The sequence below is a fragment of the Anarhichas minor genome, unplaced genomic scaffold, assembly GCF_050575085.1.
Source record: "Anarhichas minor isolate MPS153535 unplaced genomic scaffold, ASM5057508v1 ptg000024l, whole genome shotgun sequence".
NCBI lineage: Eukaryota > Metazoa > Chordata > Actinopteri > Perciformes > Anarhichadidae > Anarhichas > Anarhichas minor.
In genome coordinates, this window is record NW_027466470.1 from 8,219,143 (window position 1) to 8,242,886 (window position 23,744).

Here is a 23,744-nt window from a genome sequence, read left to right on the forward strand (position 1 = left end):
TTGGTGCTGCGCTGATGTGACAGCCCATAAATGTTTCAGCATTATACTTTGTGTAACAATGTTGCAGTGGTAAGTTAACTGATGAGGTTTATTTCATAATAAGTAGACTTCACTGACTATGTTGAAGAGAAGATACATTGGCAGGGGCAATATGTATGTATTAGCTTATAAAATATGTATGGGTTTCGCTGTATATTTTGGCCAAAAAAAGTAACAAGAAATTCCACAAACGTGCTGCAAAAGACATATTTATAATGTGTCGATTTATAGTTTGTTAGTACTGATATGTTTTCAACTAAAATGTCACAATATATTATAAAAAATCTGAAGGATACTTATTAAAAACAATTGTTCAGTGTGTTTTATGTACGTAATAATAATACTATTGGCCGATATGTCCTTTAGATGTTTTGAACTCTCAGATAGGTCTGCGAGTCTTTTTTGTCAATAAAGATGCATCTTCTTAAGATGAACAACTTACATGAGCAACTGTGAGGTCAGAGACACGTTTCAACATTTCTGGCTCACGAACTCTGGGCTGATCTTTGGGGAATTGTAAAATGTTCTTTCATAAAACCTTTGGACAGACTTTGCACCTTCTCCTTATCCGAATAACTTGCAAAGGATCAAAATTAGGATCACTTTAAAATCCAAGTCTCTGGATCTAATCAGCCGTGTAGTTATGGATGATCAGGCGCCATCCCTCAGGGTTTTTATGTCCTTTTATGGCACATTTATTTTAATGCGTCTTTAATATTTATGTTTGTGTCTTGTGTAATGGCATATATGTATTCTGTATGGCACTGTTTTTCTATTAATACAGCTCCATTTCGCAATAAACATTGCAAATGAGCTGAGGCCGTAAACGCTATGATATGTGGTATTTGAGGTTTTAGGGAATGTTTTCTGCTTGTATATCTGTCCCTATGAATACAAACATAACCGTATTTATGTATATAAAGGATCTACCACACCCAGTGGAACACAACCTGTAGACCTTGTTGCAATAGAAAGCAGCCTTTTTATCTGGTGTCCATAAACATGAATAAATTCCATTTATTACAGATAGCGCCAAATTAGTTCCCCTCCCTCCACCACCTCCACCATCCTGTAACCTCCTGCTGTGATACTACATTACTTTCTGACTGCAGTTAGGGAAAGTGGACTGCACCACGTGACAGCGTGTAACCTTGAAAACATTCTTATTGTGAGTCTGATGAATGCCGGTAATGTGCAACTACGTATTTGGTCGTTTATTACCGTAGCCCATGTTTATAGACAGGATACAGGAGGCTACTTATCATTCCGGTCACTGTACGGATATTACATTAAAAGCAAGTTCAAAAGTCTCAGCGATTCTTCATTCCCTCCTTTTACCTGTGCAGAGATATGAGAGTGGAACAGTAACACCATGTCCGTGATGGAAAGTATCACCAATTTCATTGCCAGTGTTATTATTCATTCATAAAGGTTATCGAGTAGAATAGAGTACATTGCGCTCACAAACATGCACGCTTGTGGAAATTTTGATGTTGTTAACCATCTCATGTTCTCACAGTTTGAATCGGTTTCACTTGGTAACAGCGCAGACCGTAAAGATATGTTCTTCAGTCTGACCATATCAAACGTTCTTCTCATTTCAGCGTTTGATAAGCACGAGCTGGAGCGCTGAGAGTAAATTATTTACAGCGAGTAAACTCATACTTAGGTCTTAACATGTTTTCTTGTTGTGAGAGCAGCACATTTATACGCATTGCTCAGCCCTTAATTCACTTAAGGCCACTAAACTATTGCATTACATGGCTTTATTAGAGACACTTGTCTTCATTTCAATGTGGTATACATTCGGGTTGCAGCAAGTCACGGCATCTAGAAAAACATCTCCAACACGAGCTGTGAAGGCTCTCTGGACGGTCTGTAATCGAAGCAGAAGCCACAGACCAAGACAATGCTTGGCCAGCAGGGGAAATATTAATATTGCAATTGAAGCATTGAAGCATACAGCTTATATGTAAACTCAGTAGAGCTTTAATGCAAAAGTGACGTCGATAGGAGGGAAGAAATCTTCAAAGTGCTATCAGCGAAACCTTGTTAATTTAAGTGTGCCGTCTTCATTTTCTTGGTTGCTTGACCGTGAGCTCTGGTGTGACGTGATGACATGCTGTCAACACTAATGGTCTCTGACGGCATCAAGGCTCTGTCGGGAGGACACACTAGGTGCTCAGAGCCAAGGCCCCTTTTGGTAGCCCTCCACGGACGAAGAGCTGTCATCTCCGCCCCTCAGTGCCAACGTGCCCCGCCCCCACTCACGAAAAATCCCATCCATCTGCCGTATCAGCGGGGCAGACGGAGTGCAAGGCATGCACTTTTTACGCCATTCACAGTTGTGGATTCGCACCCCCAGCTAGCGGCAGTGAAGGTTCCTGTGTCAAAGTCTACAACCAACACATGGTCAGCGAATAATTTTTTTGTTTCTGTAAGCAAAAAATAACAACAAAATAATTTTGGTTTGTCTTGACACAATAGCCATTAACTCAGCCTTCTAAAAGTGTTATGTTTTCAGCTGCCAGTCAGGAACTGACTTTTAGCCTTCCGTAAGCTAAAAGCAACATGGTGGAGCGGCCTGACAAAGTGTCTCCATACTGATTTCTAATCCTTTTTTTTTTTTTTTTTTCTCGAAGAGTCAGCGTGATTTTTGCACTTGAAAGTGCACACAAAATCTCTGACTGTCCATGTGCTTGAATAACTGTATTCTCGCCAAAAACTGGTAATGGTTTGGGCAGACATTCCCTTGAGGGAAGGAGCTTTTAGAGTAAAGAAAAAGGAAGGGGAAAGCTATGATGTGCTGACATCCTTCCAATGACAGAGAAAGTGCTAAAAAGACCAAAAGTCAAGATTGGTTCTCTAAAAACATAAATGCTTTATGACTATCAAATGACAAATCTTTCTATGCCATCATCTCTTATGCAACAGTGTTACAGAATGTTAAGTATCAATACTGAATAATACAGTTAATGCAACACCAGAAAGACATTGTTCCATCTCTCAAATCTTAAACCATATTCCGCTCGATATTTAATCAGTGCAATGAAGATGGCGGGCATTTGAGGAAATAATGACATCATAGCAGGGACATGTCCATACCGTTCCATGTGCAGACCTACGTCCTTGCATTCAACGTTTATGCTACATAAGCTATGTGCCATTTAAGTCCGGCCTGATAAGGCGGCTGAATGTTTGACCTTCACGTAATGTTCTGCATCAATTCTGGTGCAGCCGGTGTGTGTGTGTGTGTGTGTGTGGGTGTGTGTGTGTGTGTTCTAATTAGATGAGAGCCCGAAAAGGATAGGTTGACAATTTGACAATGACAAGCAAAATGAATGACACCAGCCTGTGAGCCGTTGCTCCATTTGTCTGCATCGAGCGTTTTGTCTGAAATGAGGGAGTGCGTCATCGGTGCACTTCTGCTGACTGGGCACAGCCGAGGCACCGCGGTCTCACACGTGTGTGTGTCGCGTGTACCCGTCACCTCCTCGGTACATTTACCAACACACAAGAGGTGATAAAACTGTCCACTGTGCCATAAGCCAAGATGAGCATCCACACAGAATCCGTGTTAAGGCCTCAGAACGGAAGCTGTAATAACCCACAAGTGGCAACTGTAGGACATGAAGCTATTTGGGCTCTAATGACTCATAAAATTCACAGTTGGATTTGATGTATTACAGCAGCATCGCCATTATATATATCTTCAACGCTGCAACAATAATGACTGCCTGAGAATGAGTCTCATATTTCAATTTACTATGACACTCGACTTTATGAAAGTATAAAAGTATAATATTTGAGAGCGCTAAATGAAAGAGTTTGGGCCCATTTGGAGTGGTTTTCTCGGGAGGATGACACAAAACAAACGCAGTGCTTTACAATACGATAAAAACAACAACATGTGGTGTCAAAACAAGGGACATCACTTGAGCTGAACAACCACACCACTGTATTGTTTGACAGATGTTGAGTAAATTGCATTGTCGACTGTTTGATTCATCCCATGTACGAGGTCAAGCACACGGCATTGAGTGACACTAAACGGTACAATAGCCTGAGAACTCATGTTATCATCAGTCTGCACAGACCATTGGTACCATTCACAGATGTACATTGATGGTTTTGGTCGAACAGTCCAAAACCAGGAATATTCAAAAGGAATTATTACTCAGAAAAGCAGCAAATAAAAAACAAAAGCTCATATTTTTGCTTAATAATTAATCAATTAATGGAAGGGCTAATTATTTCAGCCCTAGAATGTTTTCCTCTTCTCACAAAAACAGCAAGGCACTGCAGATACTGGGACACATGCTGTACTGTATTGCCTTGTTTTCCCCACAGTACCAGCAGGCATGTCATGAGTAAGCACTAAACCCATTAAACACACACAAACCTGGAAATACCGTAAACAATCATTTATTTTCAGGTGGTTGGACGGGCGATGTCACTGACGTTACGACAAGTTTGGTAAACACTGTTTTGAATAAATGAATTGATCTTTTTGTATCTTATCAACATGTCAACCTTTTACAGCTGCAGTGAGCACTGTACAGAAAATGAAATGCGTCACATAATTACTCTTGAATGTCAGGGGAGAGAATCAAAATAGGCAACCAGATAAGCGAGTATCCTCACATGCTTAAATACCTGTACACTAGTATGTCCACTGTTGTGTGTTTGGTGGTTAACTCTTTTAATTGGATGGCATGTGTGGTGAGAATGCAAAGCCATCTGTGACCATCTGAGATCACAGGGAGAGCAGATGAATAGGAACAGTTTTCTGCAGCTCACTACAGACGTTAATATGCACACCAGTAGACGGCTAACTGCACATTGTGATATTCCACGGCTCCATTTCAAAGTAAAAGTTCCATTTCTCACGTCGGAAAAAATATCTCAACGGCAAAAGAGAGCAGTGATATTTTTGTGCCGTCAGCTGGTAATAAACCGAGGGCTTGAAACCTTGACCTACTTCTTATCTTTGATTTAAGATTTAAGAGTTTGCATGAAAAAAATCCAATTAAATCAAGCCAATATGAAATGATCATGCAGCTCTAATGACGACTGCGGTTGTGTTGGTGGTGGTATCTTCTGAACGGTGATCGGTTAACAAAAACAATATATCCAAGTGCAGATTGAGGTAATCCTTTACCTTTTTTTGAAAGCTGACAAAATGAAGGCCTCAGTAATGACTGTACCTGAACACAGACGGTAGCTTCTTCACAATGAAGCCATATGCAATTATCTTGGCTGGAAAGCTTTTACTGTGAAGCAGCTGCAGAAAATGTTGAGCTTCAGTAATGAACAGTGGCAGCAGAACACCGACATCCTCCAGGTCCAGAAATCAAATGTCAACATCTTTCTCTCCTTAGTTTCTGCACTTTCTCTCCTCTTACTCTTCAGCAGCACTCTGACTTTCTAATGAGTTGTGTGTGTGTGTGTGTGTGTGTGTGTGTGTTTTTTTAAGGCTTAGGTGGTGAAAACGTAATTAAGGCCGCTCGGTTCATTTAAGTAATGGCTACCTTCTAACATATGTTAATACAGAACAAGTGCAGATAAGTCATAAGGTCTCGACACAGCAAATTGCCTGAGCCAATTTTCACAGAATTTGGGATTGCAGTTCTGATTCACACATAACGGCTGGAGGAAAAGAAGCTCCACCGCTTACAGAGAAGGCAGCATAATGCAAAGCAGACGGACCCCCCTATATCTACGAGGGTTCTTCTGATTTAATGAAAAAACAGGACTGATTAACATTTGACCTTTTAATGTCATCCATATTCACTACTTCACTCAGCTGCACAAACATACTTTGGAGAAAAGACCACAAATCACACGAGGAACGGATAAAAATAGGTCTCTAATGGTAGCGCGGGCCGTTTTTTAAGGCCGTGGGTCTGTTTCCACTTTCCCCGTTGCAGGGGTGCCCTGTAAAACATCGGTGTAAATGGTTTATAATGCCACCAGTGGACTCTGAAATGGGAGACCTGGTTTCAATCAGCAGTCAAATTGCTCCAACATTACCCTTGCAGAGAGAGTAGTAAATCACTCTTTGCCTTTATACCGCTGACGTTAAGGAACAAGCATTGTTCAGCATCCACCAAGCGTGCTGCTAAGAGCAGGCCGCCTCTATGTGGGGATGGGATGCTAAGCAGGACAATGGAGGTTACAATGGAGGTGTCCTTTAGACCCCAGTGAAAAAAAAAGCCCACTTCATATCTGCAGCTGAATCTGAATCTTGAAAACCAACAGTTACTAGCCTTACTAGCCTAACTTTAGGTTATAGTCTGGATACTGTAACCCCCCCATGTCAAAGAGACCCATCACAACCAGTTTGAACCAGCTTGCCTAGTTTAAAAAGAGTTCTTGGTTCCTCTGTGCCAACGCCCTGACAGGAGGATATAATCCCCTACAAACTGGAGAAATGCTGACCCCGCCCACCACAGACCAACACACTATGGGCAAGACCTCTCATTATAACTCCAGGGCCCTGAAATTACCCAGATTCCACCCATATGAGAAGCATGAGAAAGCGTCGGTTGGGAGAGGGTTGTGCCGAGTGGTTTCCCAGTGTGGGGCCACAGAGGAGCTGGTTTTCTTGAACAGTGCCATTCAGCACCGGCACATGAGGAAGCAAAGGCAGATGCTCTGGCTACGAGCCCCAGACCAGGACTGCTAGGAAATACCCAACAGAACTACACACACATGCACACACAGGCCAGGGATTTACCCGGGACAACAAACACAACAGATACAGCATCAAAACCATCATTCAAATGACATTCATGTTTTAAAAAGAGGGTAACCCTGCCACAAATGTTCAAAATGCAACACCGGTTTCACTCCTGCATTAATTGACGGATCTTTTCATGAAAGGATTCATACTAAAAAACAACTAAGATGTTATGGTTTTCTGATTCTTAAGGTGTAATTACATCAGTATTGGTTATTTGAATTATACTACATATATATATATATATAAATATATATAGGTTTCTGTTCTTTTAGCCATTAGTCATACCACAATATGAACATTACAGTTTGGATGGCTGCAGTGTCAGTTAGCTAATTGTTTCTATGTAGCCTAGCTTTTGCCAGTATGTAAGCCTAGCAGATGACGTCACCAGCTACAGGCCAAGGTCATTTTCATTCAGAGACCCAACAGACACCGAATGAGCTGTTGACTCTTCTGGCAGGAAACAAAAGAAGAAAGCACTGTGACGATCCATTGGGGGCCACCCTGTAATCTCTAAGGAGTCATGAAGATTATGTCAAATAATTCATATGTCTTCTAATGAATCATAATGAGTATAAGGGCCTATTCGCTTGCTATTAGCTATTGCGGGAATGTGTCAGTATTCAGTAAATACACACCAACGATGGTCGAACGTGTTCACATATTTTACAGAATATGCCAAAGTTCAGCAAAGAAACCCTGCAGCTTCTCAACATCCAGCCAACATGATTGAAGAAAACCGTAATGCTTCAGCAGCATGGCACATAACTGCTGTCAACACAGGTTTAAATGATAAAATATACTGTGTGACGAAAGGCAACCGTGGATCCCGCATCCAAACAACACCAGAAAGAGTCACTTGTGTTATGAGAGAAGTTACAGTGAGACTCCACTGCCTGTATTCTTCAGCGTCGATGGAACAGCCTGCATGCAGAAGATATTTTACAGTAGGCCTCCGTCGTGCAGGCTACAACCTAAACTATCCAATTACCCTAAATCCAGAGTAGAAATACACCGTGTCGCTGTCTTTTCACTAGGCAGCAGCTGAAGGTTAGACACCCAAACATGCAGCAGGCCTCGGATTCAGTTGCGGAGAAAGCCTCTGATGCAATTCCAAGAAACTAACCCACCCTGTATCATCCTGTTACAGTTTGGCTCACGGTCAGGTCTCTTCATTGTGTCTGTGACAGCTATAATCGGATTCACGTATTGATGAAGGATGGCCATAAGGCTACTTCGGCGTGTCACTCTCGCTTCCAATCCTTTTCTTTGAATAAACAAAACAGGGCTGCGGGCTCCATGCAAACGCTGAGCATCTCTCTTCATCCGCCCGGCGACGAACACTCCCCTCGATTTCAGATCTGTTCAAGACCTGAAGAGGGCTTTAGGCTAATGGCTGTGTAGCACACACGCACAAAAAGATGTTTTTGCATTAATGGTGTGACTGCTTAAATGTAGCCTTTGCTTTTTGCCTCAGCCAGCCAGGAGAAAATGCACGACATCAAACCCACGGCCAGTGCTGCTGCAGCGATAGTGATGTTTTTAAAGGGCAGATGAATGACACATACAAAGACAGGAGCTTTTTGAGCAGACTGCCATGCAAGAAGTCAAAGACCTCTCTCTGGTGATGATGATGAATAAAAGGAAGAGCAAAGATTTAATCTGGCCCGCTCTGACTGACATGGTCACGCACTCATGCACGCGCAACACACGAGGGAAAAGGAGGGGGGGGGGGCAGATTTGGAGAGAGCTATGGCATCAAATCCTTACATTTCAGTTAGACAGAAATAGGGTGACGACAGGCTCGCGCACCTCAAACACCACCATTGCTCCTATTTGTTGTTTGGTGAGTGATTCTCGACACATTTTCTGCTTGATTGAAGCAAAGACTCTGCTGCTGCGACAATGTGCTCATTGAAAAGTGCGTGCGCTCAGTTTATTGCCAACTCTGCGCAGGTTTGTTGATATAAAATCACTTGTGAAATAAAGTGATTGAGACGAAAAAAAGAAAGAAAAGTAGGCTGCTTCTTTTCCCATCATTCACCTTGATTTCTGTAGATGTTTTGTTTAAATGAGGACCGGATATTTATTTCTGAGATAGATTATCATTTGCTTCGGTAGTGAAATAAAAGTTATACATTCAGGTTTTGCATAAATACATAAAAAACAGCAACAAACTGTGTGCGTGGCTGTCTGACGGTAGCCGGAGACAGATTTTTGTAATGCCCAGCGCGAGCAGACTCAACCGTGAACACCTTCCAAAAAAAAAAATGCCTTTTCAAAGTAGTCCCAGTTTATAAAAACACGCTAAACAAACAGACACACGAATGGCGTTTACCGGAATTTCTGCAAGTTCGCCGACGGCAGAGCTAAAAGCTGCGTCTCAAGTTCACATAGACAGAATAAAGAAGATAACGGTGCACTTACTGAATCTCCTCTTTGTCACCGCCGTTGGCATTTCTCTCCAGCTCTGAACCCGCTACGTTTAGTCCCGTCGTTACTTTGTAGCGGGCACAAAAACAAAAATCCACTTCATGTAATGAACACCAAGAGTTAGAACCAAACCCGGAGAAGAAGAAGAAGAAGATACGAGTCCACTGGCTGAGGAGCACGAGGTCCTGTCCCGGTCGGCCGACCGAGGTCGTGGATACTGGATCTATTCTCGTGCCTCTCTCGCTGCTAACGGGTTAACGTCAGCTTCGCCTCAAGTGTTGAGTGTCGCTTGTCCGCGTGCGCGAGAAAGGCGAGACCAAAAATGCTATGTCTCCCCCTTTGCAAGTAAATATCTTCTTTTGCAAGTTAATTCGTGAGTTTCTCTCCCCCCCACCACCGAAAATGAGCTGTGGAAGGTGGGGAGTTTTGTTTTTTTGTACGTCTCTCCCTTCACAGTCACGCTTCTCTCTGCCTCTGTGGGGAAAACACATGCAGCGTCGGTCAGCGGGCTCTTCGGATTCACTCGGCTACACTCGCCGCTGTGTCCATTCATTCCTGCAGCCCGTGAAGACGTGCACTAGACACAAGGACACAAGGGGGGATCTCATACCTGTCATTTCTATTGCTCGGTTCACCCGCTAAAGAGAGACAATGAACCCAGGGTAAATACAGACTTCTTAATACATTTGCCTGATTATAACAGTGGAATTAAACTATTCCCTCATTGTCCTGGGGGGTGGGGGGGTCCCCAGGCCCCACTCTGGGAGCCAGTACAATACGTCATGAATCGTCACTGAGAATAGAACATGTATAAATACTGCCCCTATTATCCCCAATTTTCTAGAGCAAATAAAATGCACCATCAGCCCCACTCCCCTTTCCTCATCCTTGCTCTCACCTTGTGAAGGCTGCAGACAAGACTGTAATTCATAATTTATATACGCGCGGGACAACTTTCTGGCTCTTTCACCGGTACTTGAAATTGTTTTTTAAACGCAGCCTTTGGGAGAGGATTTCAAAAAATATATATATTCCCCACGGTTCGGTGACACACAGGCATGTTTATAAGCTGTCTGGAAGAGGAATACTTTCATGATTTTGCAACTTGCAACTATGAATATTAAGAAATATATTAATGAAGACCCTAAAGATGATGTGAAGAATACTTAAAATCTAGATTTTGGTATTTCCAATTTCAATACAACCAACAAAGGGCTGATTTGGGAAACTACAGAATCCATAAGTGAAGCCATGTAATTGGACACAGACAGAGGGCTCTGCTTACAGTGCAGCTCGGCTGTTGGTGCATGAGCACTCAAGCGACTCGGTTGAACGTGCAGGGCATGGATGCTGCGACCCCCGGTAATGAGGACCTGAATATCTTTAGGATTCTGACATCCCATCCAGTCCGCCTTCTAACCTCACCGCGATCAATCGTTAGCCTGGCGCAACTCCCGCTGAACTGCAGCCCAGGCTATCCACCACACCGTCCTCATGGCTGGTGCAGATGACGTTCACACAGGTTTTACCATGCCAAAAATGAGCTTCTATGGACCCGAAAAGGAAAATCCAGTTCCTTTTAGGTTACAAATGATAACTCTGGACAGTGCACAATGTTCAAGAAATAGGATCCTGTCAGACCAATAAGACCAGCCAGCGCTTTTACAATCAGAGGGAGGAAATTGTTTTGATACAAGGGCCATCAATATGTAGGTGCCAGACAGAGAAATTGGTACATGCGCTCCATAATGCTGTATTTCTGGTGGCCAACACACCAGGCCTGTTTTTCAGCAGACCTATAAACAGCTTTTGCCTGTGAAGGTCAAATACAGTGTCTTGTGCTGGTTGTTCTGTTTTTGCAGCTAGAGTCCTACAAGGAAAAGAAAACATGCTTTGCCCTTGCCAGATTGAATAAAAACATCCACCAAATAACATTTGTTCTACCCTGAGCACCAAACATTTGCTGAGCAACACATTTTTAGGGCTGTAATCTTGGTCCTCTTGATGTTGAATCATACATAATAAACTTATTTCCATCCAATCGGGTTTCACAAAAACTAGACTGTAACAGAACCTAACGTAGAAAATCTGCAGCTGAATGTTGTATTAATTAAGGAATGGCATTTAGGATCTTAAACCCAGTCAATTAAACAACTTATATCCATCAGAGTATTAGAGCATAACTCCCACTCTAAACAACTCCCTGCTCTTAATTATTGCTGCAATTTGGAATAAATGGTTGGCTGAATTACTGCAAATCAAAAAGGGAGTCTCACCATATCAGGCCCGAACCATAACACCCCTGGAATGAAGCTTCATATATGGATCCCGTTATCAGCTGTTCCTCCTTATTAATTTCTTTCTCTATGGGGAAATTAGTTGGGAAAAATGACTTGCTGTGATTAATTTCTATCAGGAGTGGCCTCAGTTGGCACTTGATAGTTTGAAAGCTGATTCAATACGAGTGCAGTTACTTTTCTGTACATCATCCCTATTGCAAAAAAATGATTTAAAAAAATACAATACGGACCATGAGCATATTTTAAAAGAGTAACTGTATATTTAAAAATAAACTTGGGTAGCAAGGAAATGAATATTGTGATAGATAGACAAATAAATGATGCCATGTGCTGTATTTCCCTTGGTGGGTTATAATAATAAACAGTATATACAACAACCCTCGAGAAAAGAAAATCTGAATTCCTATAAAATTAAAATGATACACAAGCAGAAGTACCCAGGGATAATTGCATGCTTGAATATCCTTTCTCTAGAAGTATTGTACTTCTGGTGTTTAGTGCAGTGATGATGTTGTGTGGGCTTATGAGCCACAATGTATCTATTACATAACCACAGGTACTTTATGTTGGATGAAGCAGAAATTGCATTTCGTCATAAAACTAATATATTGGTATTAGTTCCTGCTTTGATAAACACTGATGACTGAAACACATCTTTCACAGCAATGCAAAGTTGCAGTGACTTGGATTTAGTTGCTGTCTGAGGCCACACCAATCCGTTTTGGGGGCCACGACAGGTTCTTTAAATTCTAGTTGAGAGGAAAAACCTTTTGTGTGCTTGTGGATGCCGGATAGTGCCTTGTTTATCTAGTATTTACGGTAAAATGATCATTTCAACAGGTTGGCACTAAGTTATTTCACAGGAAGACAAAAGGGAAACAATCATGGAACACCTGAATATTTAGTTACATATTTGGAAACTCAGCTTTTATTTTACCAAAAATAAGCTACATTGAACCAGATGTTTTTGTCATTTTTGTGTTTAAAGCTAAATTGGAGTCCATGATGATATTTGTAATGCTTCTCTCAATCTCCCCCCAAAAAATAAGTGTCAGTGTTATGTGTTTTTAGAGAAAGTTTTTGCTAATGAACAGATTAATCTATGCACAGTGTCCTCAGCATACATTTATTACTCCACTGCGTGACAGTGTTGTAGGAGATAAAAACTGAATCCCTCAGTACTGATGCCTGTGGCACAGTATGCTGCTTGAGATTATGGTCTCCACATTTAATGACAGGGGTGACAATAACTTGCTTCAGTGTAATCGGAAATGTATTTTCTGTCAAACTGACACGCATCAGTGGCTTTGAGGCTCTCCAGTAATTCATTTTGTTCACATGTCCTTCATCACTTAGAAACTAGTAATACCGCTTAGCAGTTGCAGGCTTTCTAAAACCAGTTATATTGCAATTTACATCTATATCTGTCCAAAATGTGAGACATTTGTGTGAAATAGTCATAATTAGCGTCTGAATTCTTGAGTTATGGAAAAAACAACGTGTTTTGTGAGGTCAGAGTGAACTTTGACCACTAAAATCGAATCAGTTCATCCTTGAATCCAAGTGGACGTTTGTGCCAAATTCAAAGAAATTCACCGAAGTCCTTCACCAGAATGAACCGGACGGACGGACGGACAACCCGAAAACATGATAAAAACAAACTGTTGTTAGAATGTGATGTCATTTTTTACCCCCGCAGAGTTAAAAACTCTTTCCCTCATTTATTCTCCTCTCAATCTCGCAACCCATCGGCTAGCGTATTACAGCCCATCATATCAGCAGAAATGTTCCCATTTCATTCTAATCAATTAATTATCAGACACAGCTTGCAGTAAAAGTCTCAACCTATTTTTGTAAGCTTGCTTCCAGTTAGAATAAAAATAAAACTAATTGATTTCATTCACAGATTAAATAGTTCACCAATAACAAACTGGCAGTTATTGTAACTGTGCAGAGACATCACCCTGTGTAAGTTCCCAGTTCTTTTGTTGTGTTGTTGTTTGTTTTCTTTCCTATTTCATTGTGCAACCCTTGTCGCACAAAGACAAATAAAACCCCTTTTTACCTTGTAACCATTGTAATTGTGGCTCCGTAATCATCCAGGACCTCATCAAAAAGAAGCACAAGAGAGGATGTACTTCCTGCTGCAACTGAACAGGTCCAACCTGCCAAAGACAATGATGGTGCACTCTTACGCTATGGATGGATCATTTGAGTCCATCCTCACCTCTTCCGTCACCACCTGGTACGCTGCTGCCACAGCCAAAGACGAGGGCAGACTGCGGCGTGTCATTCGCTCTACTGAGAAGGCGATTGGCTGCAATGTGCCGTCCCTCCGGTGCCCCGAGGCGGGCAGGAAAGATTGTGGCCCACCCCCCCCCCCCCACGCCACAAAAGCAATTTCTTCCCATCTGCAACTGACCTCATCAACAAAGCCCGGGACCCCCACCGACATGGGCTCTCATCCCCTCCCATAGAAATGACACAGAGACACAAAAACATTTCCGCACAAAAACAGAGACTGCACACTTCTTTCATTTTAATTCACATATATTGTAATTGTGGATCACTGATATTTAATTATACTTTGTTATCAACCTGCACATATTCAATTTCGTATGAATTAACGCTTACAGAAAGGTGTTTTGCCCAAAAGGCTAACCGCCTATAAATCAAATAGAGTTGGTACGTAATGATCAGGGGACCGTACACACACTCCAGAGCAGGATGCTTTCATCTTATAACTGTTGCGCAATTAACGCAGGATTCAATGAGGCAGGAAAACAGTTAATGGAAGTTAATGATGAGAACACACAGAGCTCTTTGTGTCATTAACCAACACGCAGTCAAACATGTTAATGATTGCGGTTTCCATCTCAGCGGCTGGACAAAAGGAAGACCCAATTTTATACATGGGTCCTTGCGGAGGTACTGATGCACCTTGCTGCAGAGGACATTTGTGTAAGAATAAAGTCGCACTCAGCACTATGTGATGATGACACACGTCATGATAATGTGGGCCTACTCTCAATATACTCTCAAAACATAGAACATAGGTATCTACCAGGAATATTCTGAGATTGAAATACTCTTGAATTGTTATGTTGCTTGACAGATCAAATGTTTCACTCAATTCCTTCAATTTTGAGTTGCGCAGGCTACAAATATATAATTTCTTTCACCGCAAGACACAGAAAAACGATTGAAGATTGATGAAACCATGGATCCTAATTATTGCAAGTAAAGCAGAGAAACAGTGACATGGTGGTGTTAGGAGCATTTGTATTATTTAGCACAGTTGCCAACAATATAGATAACAATATCAATGATGAGACCTTTTTGAATATTTGAATCACTGAGTGAAAAATCTTTCAAATGTTTCATCATCAGTGGAGGATATTAGGGTTTTGTCTCTTCGTTAAAAGGCAGATTACAGTTGGTCTTCTCTCGGACTTTACAAGCTATTCATGTCTGATATCCGTAGGACTGATTCATCATGCAAAGATTGAAGAAAAATTCCACGTGATCAACTAAACAGCATTTTACTGCGTCACAAGCACACCTCCTAAGCCACGAGAGAGAGAGAGAGAGAGAGAGAGAGAGAGAGAGAGAGAGAGAGAGAGAGAGAGAGAGAGAAGAGAGAGAGACACATGAATTACCTGAAATACTCTGCGACTTCAAAGACTGGAGCCACAAGAAACACATAGCAGCATTTTTCACAGAAGCTATATTTGAAAGGGGGAAAGCAGAGAAACGAAGAGGAAGAGACAGCAGCGCTGCGAGAGGGAGTGAGAGGGAGTGAGAGAGAGAGAGAGAGAGTATGAGAGAGAGTAAGAGAGAGCAAGAGAGTGGTGGGTTGGAATGGGATGAAGGACACATAAGCTGTCGTTGAGTTGGCAACGGTGAAAAGAGCCCTTGGTTATTGAAAAAAAGAAGAAATCAAAGGGAGAAAATTCCTGCAGAGGGATGGGGGCAGAGAAACAAGCCTGTCCTACTCTTCTTTGTTGTTTTTTCTTCTTCCTTTTCTTTTTTCCCTCACTGTGGTTAGAGTAGTTCGCCACTCAGCTATAGAGGAGATATGCGCGGTGGCCAGCAGGTCGGCGAGGCCCTTGAGCACAAGGACCTAAAAAGGAATAGGAGGCGACAAAGCACAAATAGTTTTCTATTATGCAATGTGGAGGGTTTCGCTGAGTGTCCAATCGCCGCTTTTGCAGGAAAGTAAAAAAAAAAAAAAACAGCATTTCCCTTTTGCAGTGCAGCACTTCCGAGCACAACAAACATGGCATCTTGTGTGACGACGCACTAATTATTCATGAAATGTTAAATATATACCGCGGGACACTAACTCGTAATATTGCACATGTAAGGACAATAACAGCAAGGCCGTGATACAGAATATATTAATGTGACAGCTCAGGAATAGACTCTAGTTTTATGGAGGGGGTCATCTCGCGGTAGCCAGCTGTTACAGACGCGAGTCGGTCGTGATGGATGTGATGGATGTGATGGACAGGCATTATCCCTCCGTTTCTTCCTCCCGTCTCTGTCAGCGTTTTCCCTCCAGCAGATTGGGTTCCAAAAGTCATCCCTCACCGATCACTGCTCGGGGAATCTGCCGTTTCAACCGCGCAGAGCATCCCATCAGACAAATGGATATTAGCTGGTTAATTTTTAATTCCTGAGATGCAAGGGAGCCGCTCTCTTTCATGGCTGGAAGGAGAGCTAATGGGCCCGGATTAGGTATCACGGGCGGATATCTGGGAAAGGCCCCCTGGGAATGTTGTGTGGGTCTCTCTGAACACCATTAAGAGTCTTAGAGTAAGGCAGAAATCCTCTCAAAGACACGCTGCCCAGCTATTGACCTTTTCGGAGGCACAATGCAGGTCCTCACTGAGGAGATATTGAGTGGATGCTGAGAGCGGTTCATTAAGCCATGGTGGGAGTAAAAACATGGTCGTTCATAAGGTGTGTTCCAGATCGGACACAGCCAGACATGGATTTCTGTTTCCCACCAAACAGCTGCCCGAGCCCACCAAGAGAGATGAAAAAAACACAGGATCTGCATGCTCAAACAAAGGCCGGTTCACTGCGAGGCTGCGGTCGCCTTTGCATCGGCGAAGAAAAGCCCCGCTGCGATCGTCAATGCGTTCACACAAGACAACGACCCAGGACTTTAATACGTCGACTGGCTAAGTGCACATCAAGCTGCTCCCCCGGACAGATAGATTCAAAACACCTGAGCCATGTTTTTTCTTGACCACCTAAAATAATTTCCTGGCTTTCAGTCGGATTGGCAGCGATGATTGTTTTTATTGACTCAGATGTTCCATTAGGCGAGGAGCTGCTGGGGGTAAATGGCTCCTGACAGCAGCACGGAGCCGGCTGATGATGCCACCGTCACCGGACCTCACACCAGGGCTATTAACTGGCCGCAGAGCACCAGCGCTCCCCTGACAGTGACACGTACACGGAGGAAACATTACGCCGTCCTCCTGTCCTACTGTTCTCCTAGCAGTGTGTGGGTGAAGGCAGAGGACCGGAGAGAGGAATGATGGCGATTTAGATTCAAAGGAACTTTCAAAAAAGGAAATCTGGAGGACATTCGTCAATTACATTTCTGAAAGTGCAGACACAAGGACAAGAGACTCAATTCATAGTGCACTTACACTGAATACCATTTGATGGCGTGTATAATATTGCACCTGTTATGTTATTATGTGCTGCGTTTTTTAAAAGGACCTCAAACTGCTAAATCCTTTCATAAAAGGATCCAAAAAGCTTGTCTAATTAGGCGCACATCAGCTGAGGAGATAATGTTCTGCTCTTTTTTTAGTGTTGTCGGAAAGAGAGTTACAATTTGCATCGACGTAAAATCTTCTTTCATCTTTTGTTCATCTGTTGGTTGATTAATTAACTGTCTATTGTCTATAGAATGTAAGAAAATGTGTGAACAATGCCCGTCCATGGGCCCAAGGGGAAATAGCTTGTTTTGTCCGAAACTCAAAGATATTCCACAGCTGCACAAAACAGAGAAAGCAGCAAATCCTCACATTTGAGAAGCCGGAACCAGTGAATGTTCAGCATTTTTGCTCGTCAATTACTTAAATAAACTGTTTGGGAGTTTCGGTTCCTTTGCAAATCATAAACGCAGCTCACTCTATTAAATCAATCAGCACTTTCAACAGTCTGCTTACTGATGTACAAACCTCTGGACGTCATTACCTCATACCGATAATGCAAGTCTGACAAAAATGATTGCAGACTTGCTGTTCGGTCAATGGCTAATGGATTCCACTGCTAATGCTAACGCATTATCTTACAACCTAAATGAATGGAAGTCAATGGAAGCCAGGAATGGAGTGAAACTGCCATTATAATTTCTAAAACACAGCAATATGGTTAACAAAAAGCTGCAATATGATATCATATGTGTGTGATTTAAAGTAAATATCAATTGTAAAATCACTGATATGGTCCTTTAAGGTTCAAGCAATGTTGCAATAATTCTTGATTGACAAAATCGTAAATAGACTTGTCGTTTCAGTGACATCGTAACCTAATTTATACTTTTCTACAGATGATGCAGTGTTGCAATAGTAAAATTGGAGTTAGGAGGAAAAGCTGTGACCTGCAGAGGGTGGCTGCATAGTCAGTCAGTTCAGGTTCATCCAGTTAACTAAAAAAAAAATAAACTAGAAATTTAACTGCGACTGCAATTGAAACCTGTGGGATGTCAGCAATAAAATCGAAAAAGCTGCAAAGTGTGTTTACCGGGATGTCCACTCGTCATGTCAGCTGAACTCCTCTTGGGAAAACAGACATGCAGGTGCAGTACAGCGAGTGACAAGCTGCACAATTGTTTAAATTGGAAAAACACACACACACAGTCGAGCCTCGTCAGCAATTCTTAATTCACACACACACACACACACACACACACACACACACACACACACACACACACACACACACACACACACACACACACACAACTCAGAAGTGCTCTCCCTCCATGAACACTCCACCTGTGTGCGTCAGCGTTACCGCCTGTGGTACCAGATAGAGCCATGCTGTCACGCAGGAGTGATTAGAGCCTCCTTTTTATAATCTCCCTCCTCTGTCCTTTCTCCACACATCATTACGGTAACACAGAGCCTGCTCTATTACCCCTCAGCACCCCGTCACTGCCCCACAGCGACCGCCTCCCTCCAGCCTCCGAGCAGGGCCTCGGAGGGGCGACGATCACGATGGCGCGTTGGGCCCCGCGGTCCCTGCAGCATGGCAGCTTTAATTTCACGCTTTGTTAATGCTCCCCCATTGCAAGTGCCTGTCCCGCCCGATTGCCCTCCACAGCCCCGAACCAGGGTCGCATCCGTCCTGGCTGCCCTGTGGTTGGAACAAGGACTTGGTCCGGGAGGAACAACTCCCTTTTTATCCTTTTTTTTTCCCTCCAACTGTCGCCCATTTGTTGGAAATCTCTCCTTCACCACCTCCGCCCCCCGCTTACCTTTATCTCTTTCTCTACCCGTTGTGCACTCTGTCACTGTCTGTTTCACTCTCGACCGCCCCCTCTCTCATTCCCTCTCACCCACGTCGATTATCTATCTGTCTTCCATTGCAGTCTCTTTCTCGTTTCGCTGCCTTCCCCTCTCCGGTAAACAGCTCTTTCTCTCAGCTCAGCCCACTCTCCGCACATTCACTGTATCTTCCTCGCTTTCTCTCACTCTCACCTCGATCGCTGCTCTTCATCTCTCTCCGTCCCATTATCTTCCCCTTTAATTCCGACACACTCTATTTTCATTCGGCTCTGCTCGCTGTCTCAATTTGGATGAACACGTCTCATTGCATCTCTCCCCCTCTCTTTTCCTCTGTCTCCGTCCTTAAGCCTCCATCCACACACTGTACCATCTGTATTTCCTAAGCACAGCGGGGCTGAGAATCATCATTCTGTCAACCTGTTCCTTCTGCGCGAAGCGGCAAGCCACTTTGAGGCATCCCTTAAAAAAATGCCACCGTAAGCACAAACTTGTTGAACAACAGTTTTCAGTCAGCTTGAATACGTCTCCAAAAGGGTAAAACAAAGGCCTCCAACCTGCGACTCCATTCTCCCTACATGCTGTTCTCCCACAAAGTGTTTTTCTTTTGCATACTGTTCAGCACTATTGTTCCACATACTGTTGTCACAGATTTAACATTAACAAACTGGGAATAATAGAAAGAGCTTGGGACCAAACTTTGCCGAAATGTCTAAAAGTTTTTCCTTTTTCGTCACCGGGTATATCGGCAATATCGGCAATATCGCTCCCGTTCTACAGAGCGCTGAAGTTCGGAGGAGCCGGTTGAGTCCAGCGCGGTCTCACTACCAACTCGTAACGTACTGACGGTTGTTCAGCGCCCCCTCAGAGTCTGATGCAGACGCACAGAGGCCCCCTTCAGCGTCCGTGTTCTGAACGTCTAATAATGACGCAGATGGGTTTACACTGGAGGTATTTGTCATACAGACTACAGGGTGCCTCTGTGCGTCGGTATCAAACTCCAAGGGCCACTGGTTAACCGTCGGTATTTGACGAGTTGGGAGTGAGACTCGTTTGTCACTTTCTAGACACTCGGTAGCGACGGGAGATGTTAGTCAGTCAAGTTCATTTCAACCACGCTCTGCTGTCTAACCTAACTGAGTGGTTGTGTTGCCTAAACCTAACTTCCTGTGAAGACGGAAGTTTATTTTAAAAAGACATTATGCATGTAACAAGTGGACACTGCCACGTCCAAAACTAACGCTGGAGGGGTACCTAGAGCGTCATGTTTTCATATTCTAAGCACATGGTTTGGGAGCCCAGAGACGTACAGGGGTTATAGACCATACCAGGAAGTGTCAGAGCTGCTAATGAGCTATTTTACATGGTCACAAAACTCCAACCGTCACCGCCGACTACAGCTAATTGTAATGTTAAAGGTAATGTCGAAATGATGAAATTGGACGGCATTTCAACTGCTACTTCACAAACCTAAAGAACGAATGCAATAACATACAGCAAGCACCTCCAGCCAACACACTGTTAAAACTAAACTATTTCAGCATTCAATTTGGGTTTGCACAAAACCTTACAGCAGACAGTTTGGATGGACATCAAGAAGCAGGAGACAAGTGTTGCTTTTATCATTCATTATTCATTATTTCCTGTGTTTGTGCTTCTTCCGTGTGTCTGTAGACATTAAAGGGGCCTTCCAACCAGAGAAGCATGCGACACAAACGCCTGGATAATCACATGGAGGCTCTCTGAAAGAAAAAGTGGTTGAAAAAGAAGCTCTTTGGTTTGAGGAGGGTCTTGTTTCCCAGACAAAGGTAACAGAATCTCTTTGTGAGTGAAGTCATGAGGTCTCCTGTGGGAGGGCATTGATCGGTGAAACACTGAGGAGAAAGGGAGCACCTATCGGATTCTACCCCCACCCCCCTCCAACACACACACACACACACACACACACACACACACACACACACACACACACACACACACACACACACAAGCCGAACTTTACTCATAAAAACTGTTTGTGCTCACACTCTTCTGGCATTCAAGTCCACAAACTTTTCCTCCTACTCACACACAGCACACTCACACACCTATAAGCAGCGCCAGAGCTCGACGCCGATATGCATCAGTGTATCGGACTAATCAGACAGAATATCTATTCATTAGATCCACACTCTGGAACTGACATGCATTGCCAAAGACCACATTTTAACACACACACACACACACACACACACACACACACACACACTCACCTAGCACCACTGGAAACGGTCACACGAAACAATAGCTCCGCTCATGTTTTGGCAGAAACAGCCGAGGCCTTTAACACCGCCATGATTGTTTGTCCCTGAATTTGACTTAATCGTGACAAATGATATGACACTTGCACAGGTTATAGCTATTGTTCGAAGTTCTCTCTAAGCTGCTTGTTGCTAGGTAACCGGCATTTATCAACCCCCTCAATTTTTTTTTTTATTGTACTTTTTTTACTTTTATTGCGCGTCTTAAAGTTGCTGCATCCTACAATTGCTACAAGGCATGCTCCTCATTTGGTACTCTGTCTGTTGCAGTTACTGTAACGCACTGCAGATACAGTTTCCTACCTTGGGCTGTGGCGCTGTGACGCATCAATACTTAATCTTTCATTACACTTGTCTTAGATGACACTCTGCGCGACTGTTTTCAGGTCTGTTTGCATGCCTGGCTCTGAGCACATGCGTGCGTCTGCGTGTGCGTGCGGCGCAGGCCGAGTCCAATCTTTCACGTGAAACAGTTTTTTATCTCTGGACCGCTGTAGAAAATATTATTGTTTCTGCAGAACACTGCGAGGATCCACACTGAGTTTATCAGCTCTCTACTATTTATACTGATACACCCAGAGATGCCCCGGCAGGTAAGATATACGGCATGAAGTATGGCCTTGTCCACAGCGAGAAGGTACTGAACGCTAGTTTGTGATGAGATGGGGACTGGGCCAAGGTGACCCTTCAGTAATATATGGGCTGCAGCTGCCAAGGCCTCCCAGGAAGGTATTTGTCATCAGAGTCCCCCCAAGTGTAAGGTTACTGACAAATCAGGTTATCAGTCTGCCGTTTTTGTCAGGAATGGCACAAAAACACAGATTATCTTTTCAATACAGCCCGGCGTTGCAGAAACAGACACAGATGCACGCATACAGAAACAAATACCAAAGCACACACACACACTCTGTGTAGGATGTACAGTAAGGTGTACCTGTCTACTGGTGTATATGAATTCTTTGACCCCTACCCTTCAACATTACATGCCTAACCTTAACCTGTACCTACAGCACTGTACAGTACGGTAGTAATGCTTTACAGGCAACTATAGTGACAAGGATCTAAAGTGCATAACATTTACAATGTTCTGCCCTCAGTATTCCTGCTTTAATGTGCCGTATACAATGACAAAACATGGGGCAAAGCTGCCCAAATCTACATCAGTGTAAATTAAAATTGTAAGCGATTCAGTCCAACGCTGCTTTTCAAGCTGCCAAATCTTTTTTTTTTTTTTTTTTTAAAAGAAGTGACAGAATTTTCTAAACCCCCTTTTCTATTGATGATCATATGCAGAGTTTATCTCCCCCGATAGCCTGTGGTGCGCAGGATAATCACACCCAGACAGAGTTGTGCTTTCATAAGTGGGAATATGTAAAACGTTCATTGAATAATGAATACGTCCACCGGTGAGCGCGTCTGCCCCGCTCCACCTTGTTGCTATAAAAGTGACGCCGCCACTCCAAAGAGCATGAACTCTCCTGCACGTCAGCGCAGGTGGGCGGGAGAAGGGGGTGACAAATGTGTAGCATTAAGCGAGAGGAGGCAGGAAGCTACACAACATGTCAGGATACAGATGCTCGCATCTCCCTCACATCGCCTCCAGTGATGTATTTCAACCCACCGGTTTAATTGTGTTTGCCTTGAAAATATCCATCTTGCTTGCATCAGTGGTGGCAGAGCAGGGGTTAATGCAGGGGTCAGGGCACTTCTACACTAAGTGGTGTATAGAGCTACTCAGGGTTACGCAACTGTTACATTACATACCTACTGTATATATATATATATATATATATATATATATATATATATAGGTATCCCATATGTCCAGCCTGAGTTCATTACTGCATACCACAACTATAATATTTACATAACAGAGAGGCGGGCCGAGTAGTTTGAGGCGAAGGTTACTTATCAGGCCAATAAATGTGAATTTTGAGGAATCCATACAAATTTAATTATTGGAAAAGGTTAAAATTACAGAAATAATTTGACTTTTTGATTAATATGTTTCACTTTCTGCCCAAAAATTTGATGAGAAGTTTGATACCGCTGTGCTTTAATGGAGCGAGAGCAAAGATTAGCTTAGTTAAGCTTAAAGGGAAGCAAGGAGAAACAGCGAGCCTGTCTAACCTACAAACTAAACACAATCCTGCTGGTGCATTTTGAAGATATTTAATTGCTTTGCAGTGTCCACTCTGGTCTCGTGAAGCGTTTAAAAAATAAAATAAAAAATGCACAGTGCCTTTTGAAATCTAAATTTAAACCACAGCCAAACCTTGATCTTCTCACCACCATCAACCACAAACAAAGCAGCCAAAGCTCCCAGACAAAGTGGGCGGCCGGGTGAGTGATGAAGACAGAAAGTCTACGACGGCCTTTTGTCTCTCCAGGG